A 19,343-nucleotide genomic window follows, 5' to 3' on the forward strand; every position below is an offset into this window, starting at 1 on the left:
GTCTTCTACAGATTCTGTATTAAAATGTTTAAATTATTCTTGAGATGGAGGAATAACAAAAGAGTGTCACTCCTTATTACGTGAATAAATAGCTCACATTAAATAAAAACGACTACAGACAATACAGAAGTACTGCCAGTACTTAGAGAATTTTGCAAAACTACTTAATTGCCTCTACAATATGTTAGAATAACAATCATGATTTATGGCACGATCTTCAGATTTTCTGATTTTTTAAGGTTTAGAGCTTTAAAACATATCATAAATATATCACATCATTTAACAATGCAAGTGCATTTAAGTAGAGTAACAAAAGAAGAGACTCTAGAACAAATAAGATTTGAATTAACTTTAACTCCTATAGGACATAATTTTCCTTTAAGCAATAAAGGGAATAACAAAATCAGCTGAAAGTATATAAAATATCTAGATCAAACAAAATCATTGGTTTTAAGCCAGATTTTGTGTTTTTTGTGTGTTTTGTTTATTTACTTATTTATTTATTTGGAACATTTTTAAAAGGGTAGTTCAGACAATGCTAAATGATTGGATCCTTCTTTATGAATGTATTTTAAAAGTTACTTTTTTCCTAGAATTTAATCATTATCAAATTTAAACATTACTAGAGTGTAGTCATCAGACATAGCACAAAATCCGTTTAGCCTTTTAAGATGGTGGTGAAGCATCTTTCCCACTGATAGTTCATTTGTTAAGGTACTGTTAGGGTTTATAATCGATTAACAACAACAACAACAAGAACAATAAACTCAAGAATTTATCTTATAATAAAATGAAGTCATTCCAAATTCAGGAACAAAGTAGAAATTGGTTATTACCATTTTAACTCATGTATCACTTCGCCGGGTGAAGTGGCACAAACCCATAGTCCCAGCATCTCAGGAGGCTGAGGCAGGAGGATAGCAATGTTGAAGCCAGCCTCAGCAAATTAGCATGACCCTTTAAGTTTTGAAATAGAAAGGGCTGAGGATGGACCTTAGAGGTAAAGCATGCCTGAGCTGAATCCCCAGTACCAAAAACGGAACCAAACCATGTTATTTCCTTTGGCTCGACTTAGGCCTAGAAAAAAAGAGAGAATATAGGCTCACTTGTTAATTTCTAAATGTGTTGAAGAGTGAATATTTTAGACCAAACTTGAATGTCCAATAGAGATACAAGCATTCATCGTACACTTATTTAGAGCAAACCAAACATTTCTGAGGTGTGAAAATTCCAAGATATTTTCTCTCTGAATTATGGTTTCACAGACACTGGAATGGCAGGTTTTGTTTCCTTGTGAAAACAAATCACTTGCAAAAGCTACATTTGTTTCTAAGAATTCAAAACACCTACCCTATTTCCTCTGTTTAACAGCTACCTTTGGATAACTAAAGGAAATATAGCACTTTCAACCTTTTAATTTATTTCATGGCCAAAAGTGTCCTATGAAGTGCCTGCACATGGGAAACATTGAACACTACATCTCAAATATCTAGAGACAAATATCCTAAATGGTTAGCAGGCCAGGAAAATTAGTTACTAGCATTTAAATATACTCTTATTACAAGGAGTTCAAATTTATTGATTACAGAATCCAATTACAAACTACAAATTTCAGCTTTTCTAAAGGCACAATGATAGGGGATAGGCAGATCTGAGTGGTGGGAACATGAGGTGTTTTTTTGATATTTATTTTTTAGTTGTAGTTGAACACAATCTTATTTTTTTACTTATTTATTTTTATGTGGTGCTGAGGACCAAACTCAAGCCTTGCACATGCTAGGCGAGCACTCCACCACTGAGCCACAACCCCAGCCCCGGAACATGAGGTGAAGGGGAAATTCTCTAAAATGGGCTCACTGTGGTGACCCCCATTTGCTTTCTTTTCCAAGAAGTAATTTACCTGCAGCCCTGCCTGGCCTAAGTGGCCAGGATATGCCACATGCCTCATCAAACTACCTGTTATCTGGGAGAGCAATGCAGCCCTGAAATAATATAGATAAGAGGAGCCCAAGTTACTCCTGAATGGGGAGGCTTTTGTGACACTTTTAATAGACCAGATCCCCAAACTCAGGGAGTTAGGGAAAATTCCTCCTAACCATAAAATCTGTAGGAATTGATGGTGGAGAATCCAATTAGAAGGCTGGGGTTGTGGATCAGTGGTAGAGGGCTCATCTAGCAAGCATGAGCCACTGGGTTCCATCCTCAGCACCACTTAAAATAAATAAATTAATTAAAGGTATTGTGTCCGTCTACAACTAAGAAATGCTTTTTGGTTTTTTGTTTGTTTGTTTTTTACCAAATCCATTTGGAACCCTTCACTGAGCCAAATTGACCTAGAGTTTTCATGGCAGTGGAGGCTTAAGTCTGATGTCATCCTGCTGTCAGTCAAAAGTCAAGAGGTGGATCTGGGTGGGACTCTCAGGAAACACCTCTGGGATCCCCAATAAAACTGGAGTCCAGGAGAGACACAGGCTCCCGCTCCTCTCTGAGAGGACCCACTCTCTCCCTTCAGAGGGCCCCCTTTCCATTTTCCTCTCCTGTTGATAAACTCATGACAGTTACTCTGAGCAACATGTGTGAAAACTTTCTGAGTGGATCACAAGAACCGGGATTTGGAGGGAGGGTCTCCATGCTGCCTCAGTTTCTCAGAAGGCCCCAGCCCTGCAACATTTGGTGTTTCCAACCAGTATATCGGTTTTCATCAGCTACCTGTGGGTTTTGGTTATCTTCAGTTACCCCAGTTCTTTTCTGGTTGCTCTCTCCGTGCAGCCTTTTCTGAAACTTTATTCTCCACCTCTGATTCTTGGTGACTCTAGAGGCAACATTGATGGCTCTTTGGCTAGAGCACACTCTTGTGGAGACCAAAAGGTCTCTCAACTGGAACATGGAGGCCCCATCCCTGTAACAGTCTCTGGTTCCCTCCTGCACTGGGGGAGTTCTTTCGCTTCTCACTTAAATAAATCCAACTCCGTCCCTCTTCCCTGTCATTATTTTCCATGGATTTTATTCTTCAAATTTCCCAGAGGGAATTGGTGAAGGCCTGCAGCCTGCTCACACCCCATCTGCGAGCAGGAGCATGGAATCTAGTTTCATCTCTAAACTCTGGGTTCACATTGGTGGCCTGTATGGGGATCTACAAAAGGGTGAGCATTAGGGACAAGGGAGCTCTCATTTCTCTTCTCTGTGTTTTTTCATAGTGCACAAACTCTATTTAAACGCATGGCACCTGTCTTCCAGTTAATAGTGACTAGCATGGCTGCCATGTTTTAGCCACACGTGACAGTCTGGCTGGACATGTGGGGCCCCTTTGCCTTCCCCCAGACATTGGAAATATTGGTTCTGACTTGCTTCAGTTTCATTTCTGTGGGGGAAAGTTGGTGTGTGGAAGAAAGGAAGGCATGGGACAATTGAAGGCCACTGACCAGGGCACTTCCCCAGTCAGCTGCACGAAGGTCTCCTGTCCTAAGTATGAGATTGACAGCACTTGGGGGTACCAAATACGGACCACTATCTCTCTCTCTCTTTCTGACTGACTTGGCCCCATGGTGGAGGGCAACCTCATCTCATGACTCTTGATGCTGACACCAAGTCTTAGCCTGATGGGACGTCTTCAGGAAAGAGGTGACCCATTAATCCCCAGAGTGTGAGCCAGGCAGTCTCTCCCGCTCTGCAGAAATGTTTCTACCCCAAGTGTGCCTTGGGTGGGCAGGCTACTCCCAACTGCTCTCTATGTCCAACCGACTCTGTCTTCTTTCACCTTCTCTTCCTCAAGTGCCTTAATTAAGTCTCGAGGGACCTCCTGGTGTTTGAATGTTTTCTGGCACCCAAATCCCAAGTCTGTTCCTGGGGTCCACCTCTTCAGCAGGGACCCATTATGACAAATCACCAAGATAGGTCTCCCCTGCTTTAAAATGAGACTGCTTTCTCAAGGCTCTCATAACACAACTTTTCATCTGTACTCCCTCTCATCTGGCAGGAAAAAGACCAGAAGTTCCGTCTCACTTAATTAGAGTAAAATACCCGTTATCTCTCCAAGTTTAGGGAGACACATTATTTTCTCCTTTGGGAATATCATCCAGAGCACTAAGAGGCTTGCCTCCTGCTTCAAATCGCAGAGCATAATATGAAATCAGGGTCCTATGAGTGTGAGGTCAAAAAAGGACAAAGGGAATGTTTAAGGCAAATTTTAAAGGCATAGCTAGCTGTCAAATGCTCTCCCTTGAACCAGATAGTGATCAGGAGGTCAGTATCCTCCATTAGGAGTGAGGCTCAATTCTCCTTCCAAAAGCTTACTAACTGATGGTAGGTTTAGCACGGACAGACCAGGATAGGGCTCCCCTGCTTTAAAATGAGACTGCTTTCTCAAGGGTCTCATAACACACCTTTTCATCTGTACTCCCTCTCATATGGAAGGAAAGAGATAGGAAGGCATCAAAGGGTTTCATGTTCTCTCAGATTTGCCAGTCACACTGGTAAGGGTGGATAAATCCAGAGGTTTGCACCTTTTCCAATGCCACCAATGAGGGAGGAAAGGATACCAGGGGACACCCTATTCATTGTTGAGACAAAGGAGTGGCCAGAGAGGGGACTAGTGAGGCCCATTTATTCCAGTCCTCCCCAAGTCTCTGGCCTGTGAGAAACAGAGACTCATCCATGACCATGCTGGTAATGCGGTAGGTAATTCCAAGAGTTCACATCATGGGATGAGGGGGCAGAAACTGATTACCACAAGAGGCTCCAGGATCAGGGAAACACCAGGCCCCTGGCCCAGGCATAGAGACACTTCTCTTGGAGCCAGTGCCCATGTTCTGCTCTCTTTCAATAGTTTTACATTCAGATGGGAGCCTCATCCTCAAAAGTAAAATCTGGTTCACTGTTAGCCTGTGTTTTAAAATATTGGGATAGACGAGACTCTCAATCACTAAAAAGGAAATGTCTGATGAGTTACTGCATCCAAACGTGGCCTGATTCCTAGCTGAGGGAATAGAAAATCAGTCTCTAGAGGGAAACAGAAACTGTAACACCGCACCTTAAGGGACTGGTTTTACAAAAAGGGGAAAAAATGGTCAAAAGTGCCCTATGTGTGAGTTTTCGCCTCCCATGCTCAAAAAAGACAGTTTTCCCTCCGCCTTAGCTGCCTGTCTGATATCCATCAAGAATGTAATCTACATGATCAAATGACCAAATCTATTTGCGCCCAGAGAAGGAAAGGGGCGCCTTTGAATCCAAACTGCTATGGGACATAAAAGACTTCTCTTTTTGCACTCTGGGATTATCTTCTTTCAATAAATGCCTTCCTAAATTATTTTCTCTTGGCTCCAGTGGGCATAGGGGAGGAAAATGGAAAGACCCCATAAGTACAATTTTCTTTGTTATTAACCTTTACCTAAGCATTTTTGAGCTCCCACATTTTTTCAATAGGAGAGCTATCTCTAATCCAATTCCATCGAGCACCTGATCAAGATGTCCCATGTGCTCCTTTACTAGAGTAATTACAGCTGCTTTGTTTTGGGTGTAAAAAAATTCTCTTTTGTGTGCTCAGTTTTTCTGGTGACCTGACATTTGGTCCTGTGCCCCCAAATCGCGCCCCCCTCTATCAGTCCAGTTTTGTCTAACTACAGTTTTTTTTTTTTTTTAACCCTCTGCTTTTTTATTTCCTGTTGTCTTTCATTCAGAGGCCCATTTCTCTAGGGCTAACTCTCAAATACTTTTTTGGGGAAAAAAGAAGACCTCCTTTTAGAGTCCTACAGAGGGAATGAACAGTAGTGATGGTTGGATTGCATCTGACTCCCACAGATAACAAGTGTCCACCTGAACTTCTGATTTCAGAGTCCACCATGGCTGACAGAATCTATGCCTAACATGTCCAACTATGCAGGTATGCCCTATGTTGGAGTCAAAATGTAAACATCTGTGACAGTCTCTATTTTATTTTCTAAAGGGTTAAATCTAATAGAGATTGAAATAAGCATCTGTAGCTGTGGCCTCATATCTGTGGACATGTTTTACCTGCTAAAACCTTCAGGATCTTTGTTTCCAGTCTGTTTTACGTATATGTGTGTATACCCGTTTATTGTACATTTTGTCTACATAAGTGTTCTGTTCATATATCATGTTCATGTGTCAATTGGCTTATAGATAAATGAATGCTTGTAAATTTAATTAATGAATCCAAATGCCTTTCAATTCATGTGACTTAGAACACATTTTAACAAGAAGAGTCAATTTAAATTGCTGAGAGTAAAGGTGACTTTGAAATTTGCAACCCATGTGTTTCTCTAGGTAGCCAGCCAATCAAAACATTGATTTGTATGAAACGGTCCAAGCGATGTCCATTGCATTAAACGATTTTTCTTTGACGGAGATAACTGGCTTAATAGGTTAACTAGACCCTGTCTGATGGGTAACCTACGTTAGACATGGGTAAATCAGTTTAGCATCAGTGGGTTTGAACTTTGTGCATATTTGCTGAAGGGCATCTGGTTAATTTGCAATGTTAACATACTAAAACAGCAACCAAGAAATACAAGTTCAAGAGCTCTTGCCTTCTGGATTCTATAAGACCATGTGTATTAGGGCATATCAAATGTATTTTAAAAGTGTTTGGTAAATGGAAAAATAATTAAGAGGTCTTCTCTGAAAGCAGGGCTACTAAGAGTTCAAATTCTAACAGTTATAAATCTATGTGCCAAGAGGACAAAAAGTTTAAAATGTATTTTGATGAAAGTAGTATAAAAAGATTAAAGTATTTCATTTCATTTAAAAGGCATATTTTGCAGAACAATTTCAGAAATTTCATAAGGAATCTTTTTGTTCCCTTAACTTCTTAAGGTCAGCAACTAGGAAAGAGATCTAAGAAAGTTCTAGGTGTGGACATGCACCTATATATCTGAGAACTAAGAATGTTTGCCTGCACTTTGTCTAAGTGTCTGTAAAATTTGGTGAACTGAAGTCTATATAGGTTACCAGAGGCAAGGTAAGCAATGAATGCTGTCTTTTATACATTGCATCTGACATACTGTGGCCACACTGCCATTGAAAAGCCCAGCTTAAATCTGTCTGCTTTAACTATGTAAATGTTTCATTGAAATATCAATAGATGCATTTATACATCAGATAAAAAGTCTATTTCTGATCACCAACACTGTTTCCTAAACATAGAAGAGATTTAAAGTTCTACATTTGTTTGTCAGTGTTGCTCACTGATACAGACCTGTGATAGTAGGTACCTTATGTTATGGGTTCTGGTTTTTTTCTTTAAAAGTTAATGTTTGTTAATATAAGGACATCAGTGTACTGTTACATTGTGATACTGTTACTGGCTTCTTTGGGTGTTAGATGCATTCATGTTCTCCGTGTATACAAATCTTCTTCAATGGAAAGCTCAGCAGAGCACTTTACCAAGCAGGTGCTGTCCAGACTAAAGTTGTCTGTAGCAGTAGGCATGTTCAGACATATATACAAATAACACCTTGAGTTGGGGAGTGATTTCTTACTTGAGGTTTTGAGATTGGATTAAAAACAACCTGTTATCAGTAAGTTATATATGAAATTTTGTGTTGCTCTTTACACCACGATGGGAATTAAAATGCATCTTTGGAAGGTAGTAAAGAGAGCCTCATTTGTTTAAAGGTTGACAATGTGGAAACATTTTGCCACTTTTCCCACAAAAAGGAACAGAGGAGCTCTCCTAGCTTTGGTTTGATTCATGTTTCAGTTGTATTGTGGTATAGTGTTAATTGATAATCAGATAGCCTCAGGAAACAACATATGAGAACTTTATAAGCTGATATTTAAGAAAGAGGCAAAGATCAGCTTCAGAAATAAAACACTTTGCCTAAGGCTTGCCAAGAGGCCAAACTCACCTGAGATAAGGCTCCACCTCTCATCTTATTCCCTTTTAGGATTACTCCAAAATATGCTAGACTTCAGTTCATGTAAAGTTATGTTCAAAAGACCAATTCATGTTGTAAAGACTGCTGTAATCTCAACATAAACAGGAGATGTAGTATATAATTAATTAAACGTTTGGCATTATACAAATTATGTTTTTTGTTTCATAGCTATTATGTAAACCGAATGTGTCTTGCTCTCTTTAATTTCATTTGCACTTCTCTTGAAAAGCTTGATAACTCTTGCCTATGGCTGTTCTCCAGAAGTACTGCTTCTTATGGAACAAACCTGAGATAATTTGAGATCATAAGCCATCACCTATAGGACAGACAGGATATAAGGCTGACCCCCAGTATTAATGCTGACCACAATTAAATGGAGGGGTGACTATAAACTTAAGACATTAAAGTTAAAACACCCAGTACTCCTACTTCAAGACTGCTGAAACTGGCCCACCCACTGGATGTTGGAAACTAACACTTGGTGACCAAAGTCAAGGAAGTAAAAGGGCCAAGGGAAAATCAGCCAATATTGTGGCCCTTGCCCTCTAATGTCACCCAGCACCCAGGGAACGATGCAACCCCTCTAAGGGCCCCTACAACTCCTGTGAGTTGATGAACCTCCTGATCAGCTCCTAGAGAACAGGCAGCAAAACAGCACACATTCTGCACAGAGGGGGTCATTGGAGAGAAAACTGTCCCTGACATTTCCAATTGAGGCCACATGGGGTCAGCAAGACCCTGACCCACCCTGGCAGATAGCACCACTGGTAGAGGAATGTCAAGGAGCCAGGAACCTTCTCACAAGTCCCCGAGAGTGAACCCTAAGGAATCTCAGCTGATTCTTCACCATAGCTGGGAACAATTCTGACCTACTTGTTCTTAAACACCTGGTCAGAGAGCATAACCAAAATATAGTCACACATGAATGTTTAAAAGGAAAGATAATGGTTCTTTTAATGTAACAAGATGTACACTTGGGTAGGCCCTACCAAAAGTAAGTAAAGCTGGAGGCTATAAAGGAAGTGTTCTTGCACCAGAATGCCTGATAACTATCACAAAAATAGAGTCACAAAGTTTTCTGAGTCAATTTCAGACCTACCAATTTTCCTAATGTCCTATACAGGTGGGCCTGAACTATGTTTCTATATCTTGTTGGTATAGTCATCTAGCCCCACTATTTATCCCTCATATTGCTCTAAAGATGTAACGTGGCACATAAAAGCCCCAAGTATACCAAGACACAGGTAAAGGATCTCTCTATTAAACACTGATGTAATGCTAAAAGAGAGGCAGTTTACACAAATTATATGGCATCAGTGAACTTCAGTTTGAAGAGACACCTGTGACATAAATCAAACTAAATGCTGTACATGTTTCTAACAATTCTTTGCCATCATTTTTGTTGTCTTAGCGTGATCACTGCCCTAAGTACACCTCATCCAGTTACCCACCAACTGCCACCATGGACCTCTGGACTGCCCTGATGCTCAATACCCTTGGTTGTCTATGCCCCACCTGATGGAGAACAAGGACTTCCAGTCACTTTCCCCCAACTTCTCTCTCTCTCTTCTACTCTCTCTCTCTCTCTCTCTCTCTCTCTTCTCCTCTCTCTCTCTCTCTCTCTCTCTCTCTGCAGGAAACCAGCAGAATGAGTCCATGTTGAATACCCTAAAAGAATGTAGGGTCCCAATGTCCTTATGGGGGTGGGGGTGGGGAATGAGAGGTGACAGACAGATGTCAGTGGTGGGAACACGAAATTAAGGGAATAATTCTATAAAATGGACGAGCTTGCCTGCCCTCCTTTCTTCCTTCTTTTCTTGCCCCCTCCCATTCTCTCTTTCTTTCCTCTGCTGTTCCTTTCTGGCAGAGTGAGGATAACACATGCTAATAACTCTAATAACTTAATCAAGTATATTTATGGTATTAATGGTTTCTTTATTGGAAGAAACACGTTGTAAATTGAAGATGAAAGGAAATCTCTCTTTGCATACTTTCCTTAGAGGAGGTTTGTGTCCTCGGCACATACATTGTCCAGAAACGTCCAGTACCGTCGTGTTCCTTACATTCATGTTCATAATAAATCTTGGACACTGCAGATCAGCCTTTGGTTAGGGGCTGCATTGGCTAGATCACCGAAACTCCAGATACACAAAAGAGCTGAAAACAGACTAGGACCTCATCAAATGCTTTCTGAGTGAACAGAACCGTGCCAGTCGAGTTACTTTAGTTTTTGAATGGCCCGCATTAAATGTCACTGGTTCTTGATAGCACACAGGTATGTGAACCCACTCATCAGTGGATACAGAGGTCCAGTTGACTTCGTCACACTGACAGTGAGTCTGTTGTGTTTGATTGCTGCTTGAACCCCATTCACCTTTCTCTCTTTTGTTTCTTACAGGGTCCCTTTCCTGTGTTCTTCCTTTGTTTGTCAAATCATTTTCTGTTTATTGTGCCTAAGTACCAGAGTGCGATAGTCCCCATGGTAAGGACCATGTGGCATTGGTCTTGTAATTTCAAGATCCCAGATACTTCTTGAAGTGAATGTTGTGATTTAATTCATCTTTCCTAATGATGCAAACAGGAGGAGGAGCATCTCCTCAGTCTAGATGTCAGCACTGTCATTGTCGCATTTGTAGGCACCCCCCCCCATATGTCCTTTGGTTTTCCAACAGACCCTGTAGGCAGATGCTCTGCCATGATGCCCTCAGGTCTTGGCATGTCACCACAGTGTATGTGCTCAATGCCAGACTGCAGTCTAGCTGAACCTTGAAAGAACACCTTGCAACCTCCTGAAGAAAAAGAGAGATAAACAGCTTAGTGAGGAGCTGCCCCTAGGCAGTTTCTCACCTGCCCCCTTATCTTGCTGGAGGATAGCACAGGCCATTTCTCATCCATCTCCCTCCTTGTAGGTACACACAGGCCATTTCAAATTGCTGTGCCTTAGATCAAGGCTGTGAACTATAGAACCTCTTATTGCCTTAGATTATGGCTGTGGGCTCCACAGCAGAGCAACTGAGCCTTTTGTCACTGAGCACTTCTTGAGCCAGTGTCAAACTATGGGACTTGGGAAGCAGGGGTCTGACACAATGCTGACTTTCTTTTGCCATGTCTGTAACCAATATGTTATTCCAATTCATCTGGGATCATTGTGTGATGACCAGTGAAATCTATAGTCATGGGACAAGCCAACCTCACATCTGCAGTAGTGACCCTGGTATGCTTATTAGCCATTGCAGGGGGGCTTGGGCATTTCTTGGCCACTTGACAGATAGTCTCTGGTCTTGTGTTGTATTGAATGACCACAGTATTGACTTACTTTCCTTGGCAATACTCACAGCGAGGACCATTTGCGGGATATAACACGCCTGAGGTGCCAGCTATGGTGAACCATGCTTGTACTCCCAGTCACACAGGAGGCCAATGCAGGAGGATCCTAGTTCGGGCTCCACTTTAGCAAATTAGCAAGGCACTGAGCAACATAGGGAGTCCCTGTCTCAAAATTGAAAATGAAAAGGACCAGGATTGTGGCTCAGTGATAAAGCACCCCTGGTTTAATCTGGTACCAAAAGAAAGCAAAAGAAAAATAACCAAGGGCAGCATTTGCCACACCACATTCATCTATAAATGTTACTTGAGAATTTAGCGGCATGTCTGATAACAACTGCAGTGCATTGTCACTTAATTGATGTATTAATTCGGTTTACTAAAATTCATTTAAAAGCATTATCTCTTGTTAGATATGTAATTCAAAAGGTGAATGAAAACATAAAAATTTAAATGAATAAGTAGAATATAGCGACTTAACCATGTCCATCTGTGTTGTAACGCCAACTCCATGTATTGTCTCACTGACCCCTCACACCAAATACTTGGCATTAATGGTGTGGGTTTCTATTGAAACCCCAAAGAATATATTTCCCACTCTGACACAGCAAGTATTTGTCACAGCCAACATGAAACCCCACTGCTGTTTCATGCCAGAGATTATAAAGGCACAGGGTAGGTAGGATCCAAGTGAATTTTTTTTTCAGCATATATGTTGGGGTCCTATAATTTCTCTTCTCTTTAGGACCTAGTGCTTTTTAGCCAATTTCACAGCCTATGAGGCACTTGCAGATCTTGAGAGAAATTGACAAGTCTACATTTAGTCACATTTTTATTTGGACCATGTATTTTTTTTTTTTCATTTTGGGATCAGACAAATATACCAAAGACTCCATAAATATGATGACTCCTAATAATCTCAAACCATTTGCTGAACACGATTGATTCTGAATATGGTCCTTTGTTGCAAGACATGATTGTTTTCAGAGAGTATGGTAGTCGGTGGGGGTGAAGAGGCAGAGGGCGGTGTGACAGACAAACAAACTCATCAATGTAACTCCCACATTAGCAGCTTAAAGGAGGAGAAAACCCTATGATTTCCTCTATGGATGATCTAGAAATGTTCGATGTAATTCAACAAACATTCAGGACAAATCTTCTAAAGAAACAAGAAACTGAACAGAACTTCTTCATTCTGATCGGTTGTACCTTTCAAAAAACGTGTTAAATATCATTGTGAAAGGTACAAAACATTCCACCTTCTGCTCGGTTCTCTTCAAAATTTTATTGGTAAAATGAGAAATGGAAAGTAATGGGACTTTTTTTTTGTATTTCCTACAGAAGAAGCACAAAGGTGATATTGTTGTAGATGCGGATTCAAAAGAATATAGACATAAAATTTTGAAATTAATGAATACATCAGGTGAGGTTTATGAGTAACAAAATCAATTTCCAAAACTGGCCTCCATATCCCCCCAAAATAAATTTAGAATGTCAAAGGATATAATTTCCTATAACATCAAATACCAGGAATCGTTTGAACAAAAATGTCCAAGAAAACTTTCCAGGAAATTCTAACAGTTTATTGTGATCAATTTAACAACAAACCATCTGATACAGACACAGCAGATGTGTGGTTGTGGCTTGCCCTCATTTAAAGCTGTGGTTGCCTTTTACCTATAATAGAAACAGAACAGTTGGGGATATTACATAGCAGAGCTTCCTGTAGAGACACAAAAGTGGTACAAATGACACCAAGGCTGTGTTTTATAAAATGGGCTAAACCAGAACCCTAAGGGTGACCTTGTGTCGTGTGCATTCTTAACCTCTGTATAGAATTTGAATTTTCAGGTATATTAACAAGATTTTACCCCCCCCCCTTTCTGGTGATGCAGGGAAATGTAAGAGATTCTTCAATTTCAGAGCGTTTTAAATCAGATGAACCTGTTAAAGGAAATTTGGAGTTGACAGCCAGAAGCGTACATGAATCCTGTAGCCGTACAACAAATGACTTAAAGTAAAGGAAATTTTAAAATGAATGCCATTTAGATATCTTGACTTGAAATAATATTCTAAGTTCAAGAGAGCTAAAGGAGTATCGTCACAATTGGAATAGCTGATGTGAAATATATAGAAAAGCTAGTGTTGCGTTTGTTTCATTTGTATTGTAGGAGAGTACAAAAAGACTTCTTTGGGCTCTTTGAGCCCTGTCATAGTTATCTTAAGTGGGGTAATGGTCTGTCCTCGTTTTTGCCCATTGTCCAGGTAGGCAGACCCGGGAGGAATGCCTCTGCCAAATCTATCCATGTTGCACAAGAAATGCAATTGCCCCAGTAGTGTTAAGACATCATGATCTCAGTTAATACCAATGTAAACTAATGTTTGTCACACAAGTGTTTTGTATTTGTGAAAAGTAGGCTTTTATCATAGTAGGTGAAATTACTAGCTGCTGGTTAAAATAAGAAAATACTTTCATTTTTCACAATTTAATATGGTTTTGGCCTAGTTTTTTTTCTATCTCAAGTTAGGCATTTGGGGTCTGAGCTACCTTTCATAGAATCTGCATAGGTGAAATCTGGTATTAAAGAAACAGCAAAGTTTCCTGCACCTTATTAAAGAAATAATATAGGGAAACATTGAAATCCCACAATTTCCCTTCAGAGTGGCACACATACCTGGGTCTGGCACTGTAATAGGCTGTAGACATATCGGAATCACTTTCTTGCCTTCAGAATCATCTCTGGGTTTACTCTCAGTGTTTCCAGGAGCCCGTTCCTGCTGACTGGCTTCCAGGCCAGACCCTTACAAATAAAAGGGTGATCTTTTTAAGCTCTAAAACATGACACATGAATGAGTAAACAATATTCACTTCCAGAGTTTTGGAAATTAAAGACTTTAGACTATTGCAATAATAAATGTGAAGAACAAGAAGCCCAAGAGAATCATTTCAAAAGTTTCTTTTTTAACTGAATATGGACATTCTTCCCACCAGTAGTCTGAATTCTGGCCACTTTCCAGTATCCTAAAAGGCAAAGAAAGGAAAACTGGTCTAGGTTAAGGAGATCAAATACTAGTGGCAGTAGAGCTCAGGCAGGAGGATTGCAAGTTCAAAGCCAGCCTCAGCAACTTAGTGAGGCCCTAAGCAACTTATAAAGAGCCTGTCTCAAAATAAAAATAGAAAAGGCAGGGGATGTGGCTCAGTGGTTGAGTGCCCCTGCGCCCCTGGGTTCAACACCCGGTGCCAAAAGGCAGCATGGCTAAATAGACATGACTAGTAAATGCAAGGCATCATCCAGGACTGGACCCTGGCCAGAAAATGGTCCTATAAAGGAAATTGTCAGGACAGATGGGCCAAATGCAGTAAGGATCATAATTAAAATACTGCATTTTCTCACTGTTACTTTAACAAGATACAGAGGCTCTGTACAACATCATGATATTTGAAGTGTAAGAAGCATTCAATATTAAGAACTCTATAATATAAGTAGATCTGATGCAATTGGGATAAGGGTCAAACAATGATGTCCTAAAAACCAATTTTAACTCCATACATAGTGTACGCATTCATGGTTCAAACCAAGGATTGTGCCATAATTTCCTTGGGTTTATTAAAGTCGTGCTCTCTCATGGACTGTGTTTTTCAAACATACCAGACAGGTCTCTGGGAAAAGGCAAAATGCATCACAGTAGGGGGCAGAAACTGGCAGGAAATTGTAGCCCATTCCCTTTTCCAGCCAATTTTCAGGCAACATGTAAGATCCCTTTCTAACATTTTATTTGGTCCTGTTACTTTTGTTTCACAGTAACACGTGGTGCACACCCTTTATCCCTAGCAGACATTCTTCTTCCCTCTAGATTCGCCTCTCATTGCACATGCTCCCTCACCTTCTTTCTCAGGAACAGGTGTAGCATCCGGAAGTTTGCCAGTTGGTTTTTCTTGTTGAGGTTGTACCACAGTGACCTGCTGGACCTAGGAGTGGGTGAGTGCAAATAAAACCTTCTGTTCTCCATGCATGTCAATAATATTTAGGACACACCTCAATGCATGTCGTGTATGTGTTACACGTAGGAGTGTTATGCATAACATATAAATTGCATATATATATACAAGCATCACACAGATGTACGTAGTCATAAATAAGCCCCCCACATTGATCCAACTTTGTCCTATTTATTCTTTGTAACATCCCACTTCCCACAGAGAGGCTAGGAAGCTATTTTAAGGTACACTCAGATGAGTGCAAACTTGATAAAAAGCACAGGAGGTGAGTCTTAGGTCATATCATATACACAGTCTGCAACATCAGACTACAATCCTCCAGGATTAATGTTTCTTTCATGAGACTCCACTGTCAGCCAGTAACATGGCTGAAGGGTGTATCTTTACCAGCTCAACGTTTGAAGCTAAGTAAAAATAATGCCTGCTAGTAAGCTCCTGTACATGCGAAGGCACTCACAGTAACAGGCCCAGCCACCTGGGCCATTTGATGATCTCGCCGTCCTCTGGATCGAGATCTTGTTCTCATTCCTGCATTCATATTTCAAACTGAAAGTAGAAGACCGTGATGAGGAAAGCACACTTAGGACAGCTATCTTTGACCACATCTATGGGGGAAAGGGCGACTTGTCAATTTTTTAAATGTTGCAGAGATTTCTCAAAATATCTCAAAGTGCCATTGTAAGTATGCATGCTTTCTGATCAAAGCACACACCGATACGTTTTCATCCCAGTCAAACAGGTACAGAAATCGCCTCGAGGCACACGGCGAAAGACCTCTGAGTTCACTCATGGGGACTGGTTTAACTGCTAGGTCTCCCATGTGGGGACACTGAGGAAAACGCCACCGGAGACGTGAAATTAGCACCCGAGCCACTAGTGCTTTTATCACTGTCCCGTTAAAGAGGCCCATCTCTGGCCCCGGGAGTAAAGTCCACAGTAAAGTCCATAGCCTCCCTCATTCTTTCCAGGCCCTGCCTGGGCTCTTCTGCTCCTGTCCTGGCAGACGTGGGAAGTTGGTTCACATCGCCCGCCGTGGGCGCCCCCTCACTGAGTGCCCTCCTGGTGTCGGGGACTCAGGACCCCACAGGGTCACGGTTTCCAGGCCCTTTTCTCATCGCCTGCCCAGGCTCCTGCCTGGGTCCCCACGGAGGACTCGAGAATCTGGCCCTGCTGGCCAAGCCAGGTGCCTCCTGGACTCAGGGACGCCTCAACAGTAACCACAAGCCCGCTCCTTCTCGACGTGGCGCCCGCCCCCAGCCAAACACACCCTGCCCTCTTCCCGCACCCTTTCTAGGGCGAAGGTCCATGGCGGCCCCACTCCTATGAGCCAGACTTCGACGACCTCAACGCCCCTCACGCTCTGAGGACAGGGTCACCCCACCCCTGAAGCCCTGGCTAGTCCCCTTACCCACCACAAACTGGGGGGCGGATTGGTCGAAGGACCTGCCCCCTGATTCTCAGGCAAGAAGAAAGAACGTAGGAGATAGAAGAAAGTCACTACTTTCCCTGCAGCTGTGCTCACAGAGGGCAGAACGTCCGCCCTGTGCTTGCCCAGCAACCGAATTCTGCTGCCAGCCAGGGTCGTGTGCAGCCAGAGAGCTCTGCGCAGAGAGCCAGTGTCCTGGCCAGGGAGCAGGGCAGGGGTCGCGCGAAGCCAGCTGTTGTCACGCTCGCCCACTGAATAGGAGGCTGATGCTTCCCTGGCTGTGCAGAATCCTCACTACAGGGTCTCCTGGAGAGGAGAAATGGGCCTGCACAGCACCTTTCCCCAACCAACCTTTCTCCCGTTTCTCAGTCCCAGGCTCCTCTTTGGGAACCCTACGTCTCAATCGTCTCCCTGGGACAGAAATACATTTGAAGGACTTCAATGGGTATTTTTGGAGATGCTGTCCTTCCTCATTTCCATCCTTCCACCTGGGTTTTCTGTCACACATGCCATGATTTTGCCCCCTCCCATAAAACCGTGTCTTTACTTCAGAGAACTGCCTGGGACTCACTATGCTGTCCAATCCCTGTTTCTCTTTTATTTTCTTACATTCAGTTTGTTTTTTTGTTTTTTTTGTTTTTTTTTACTTAATTGGTTCCTTTGGTTATGTTCCATTGAAATGCCTATCCTTACTGTGACCACATTATTTTCAGTTGCTTTTGCCTAGTTATACTTAAAATGCCAAGCAATGCATGTCCTGTCTCACTGCTTTTGGTTTCCTTGGGCACTGTCTTTAGGCATTTGTCAAGCTTATCTGTGCTTCACATAAACTTGAGGATCATTTGGTCAAACCAAAAATTATTGTCTGGATGCTAATTTGTGTTGTATTTTTCTCACACATTAACTTAAGCAGAATGGGCATCTTTCTTCTCTAGGGTCAATACAACCAAGACAAATGTGAGGTCCCATTTCTTGGAGTCCACTTAAATAACTCTCAGAATCTCCTTAGCTTCTGCACTCTTTTCTTTGAAGAGTTTTCCAAATTGGTGTTAGCTTTGTTCTCAGGATGAAATGTAGCAGAATAGACATGTATTTTCCCCTCATCTACATCACCACGATGAAACAACATTGAGTCCCGTATTACTCAATCTGTAGTGTTTCCATAACTGGTTACCTACTTTCCTGGAGAAGAGTAATATCAGTCCTCCACGTCAACTCTTAAGCCCCAAGACTCTCACTGAAACAGGTTCCACATGTGAAGTCCATACAACACAGGGCCCATTCCTTACCTTTTAAATCTTGGCCTCTTTCTTACAGTGGGAAGACATCTGTGAATGAGGGCAGTATCTAAGAGGACAGCTATATTGGAATGCTTGTGTGGCCGAATGGTAACTTGAATTTTTAAATTTTTATAAATATCTCCATAATAAGAATCAGAGAAGTAATAAACATGCATGCTTTTCAATCTCTCCAAATATTGCTCTGTTTCTGTCATGGACAAGAACTCAGGAAAATCACCTTAAGGCTCGTGCCAATGACAGAGGGCTTTGCTGATGAGGTGTACTTTCACTGCAGGATCCTCATCTTGCTGACATTTTGGAAATTACAATGAGAGGCTTAAAATGCATTGCTGCTTCTTTTAGCACACTCCACTCACTGGGTTCCTTTTCTTCCCCACAAAATAAATGGTTATTGCAACATATGGCCACACTCAGTTATTTACATATCATCTGTGCCTCTTTTCTCACTACAATGGCAGAGTTGAGTAGTTGTAATAAAGACAAAATGTGGTGGACTTCACACCAATTTGCACTACTACTTGTCACAGTGCAAATCTCACAGTGCAGCAGAACCCACGAGCCTTTTGTGTCACTGGAACCCTTTTCACTGCCTCACCTTTCTCCCCTCCCTCGGTCTCCCCTGAGGAGGTTGGGATTTGCTTCTGTCTGTAGTGATGGGTGCCTCCGGGACTCAGACAGCACTCCCAAGAATTGTCCAGATTTAACATCACCCCTCTCTTTGAAGGAATTCTTCCCTTCCCTACTCATTATGAGGATAGGGGCATACCTGAGCAGGTACCTGTAGAGAGTGGTGGACTGGCTGCTGAAACATAAATTGCAGGATTTACACAAGACCGAGAGTGACTCACGTAAAATCAAGCATAACTCACCAGAAGGTATCCAGGATGCCATTCAGAATGACTCAAAATATAAAGGACCACAGAAGAAACTTTGAACTGATAATTCCTGGAGGCTCCCAAAATTTGGCAAACACACAGTCCTGCAGATTCCAGAAGCTCAACAATCCCCAACAGAACAGACACGAGGGAAAAGGCAACTACATATACCCTAATCACACTCAGGAGAACTGAAGACAACACAAATATTCACAGAATCCAGAGAAAAATGAAGCCTTACCTCTAGGGGAGCAATGATTCAAATGCCTGGGCATTTCTTATCAGAGACCATGGAGATCAGGAGGACGTGTCCCCAGGGTTTCTGGTTCTGAAACAATAGAATTGCCAAATAGGAATCCTTCATCCACCAAAAGCAATCTTCCACCAGCAAGGTACGATAGTGATATTCACTGATCGAGGGAAACAAAGAGAATGTTTTGCCATTGGAGTGAAAAAAATTTGCAAACTGTGTTTTAGGTAGAACAGAAATGACTTCAGAAGGACCTTGGATCATCTGCAAAG

The sequence above is a fragment of the Callospermophilus lateralis genome, chromosome X, assembly GCF_048772815.1.
Source record: "Callospermophilus lateralis isolate mCalLat2 chromosome X, mCalLat2.hap1, whole genome shotgun sequence".
Taxonomy (NCBI): Eukaryota; Metazoa; Chordata; class Mammalia; order Rodentia; family Sciuridae; genus Callospermophilus; species Callospermophilus lateralis.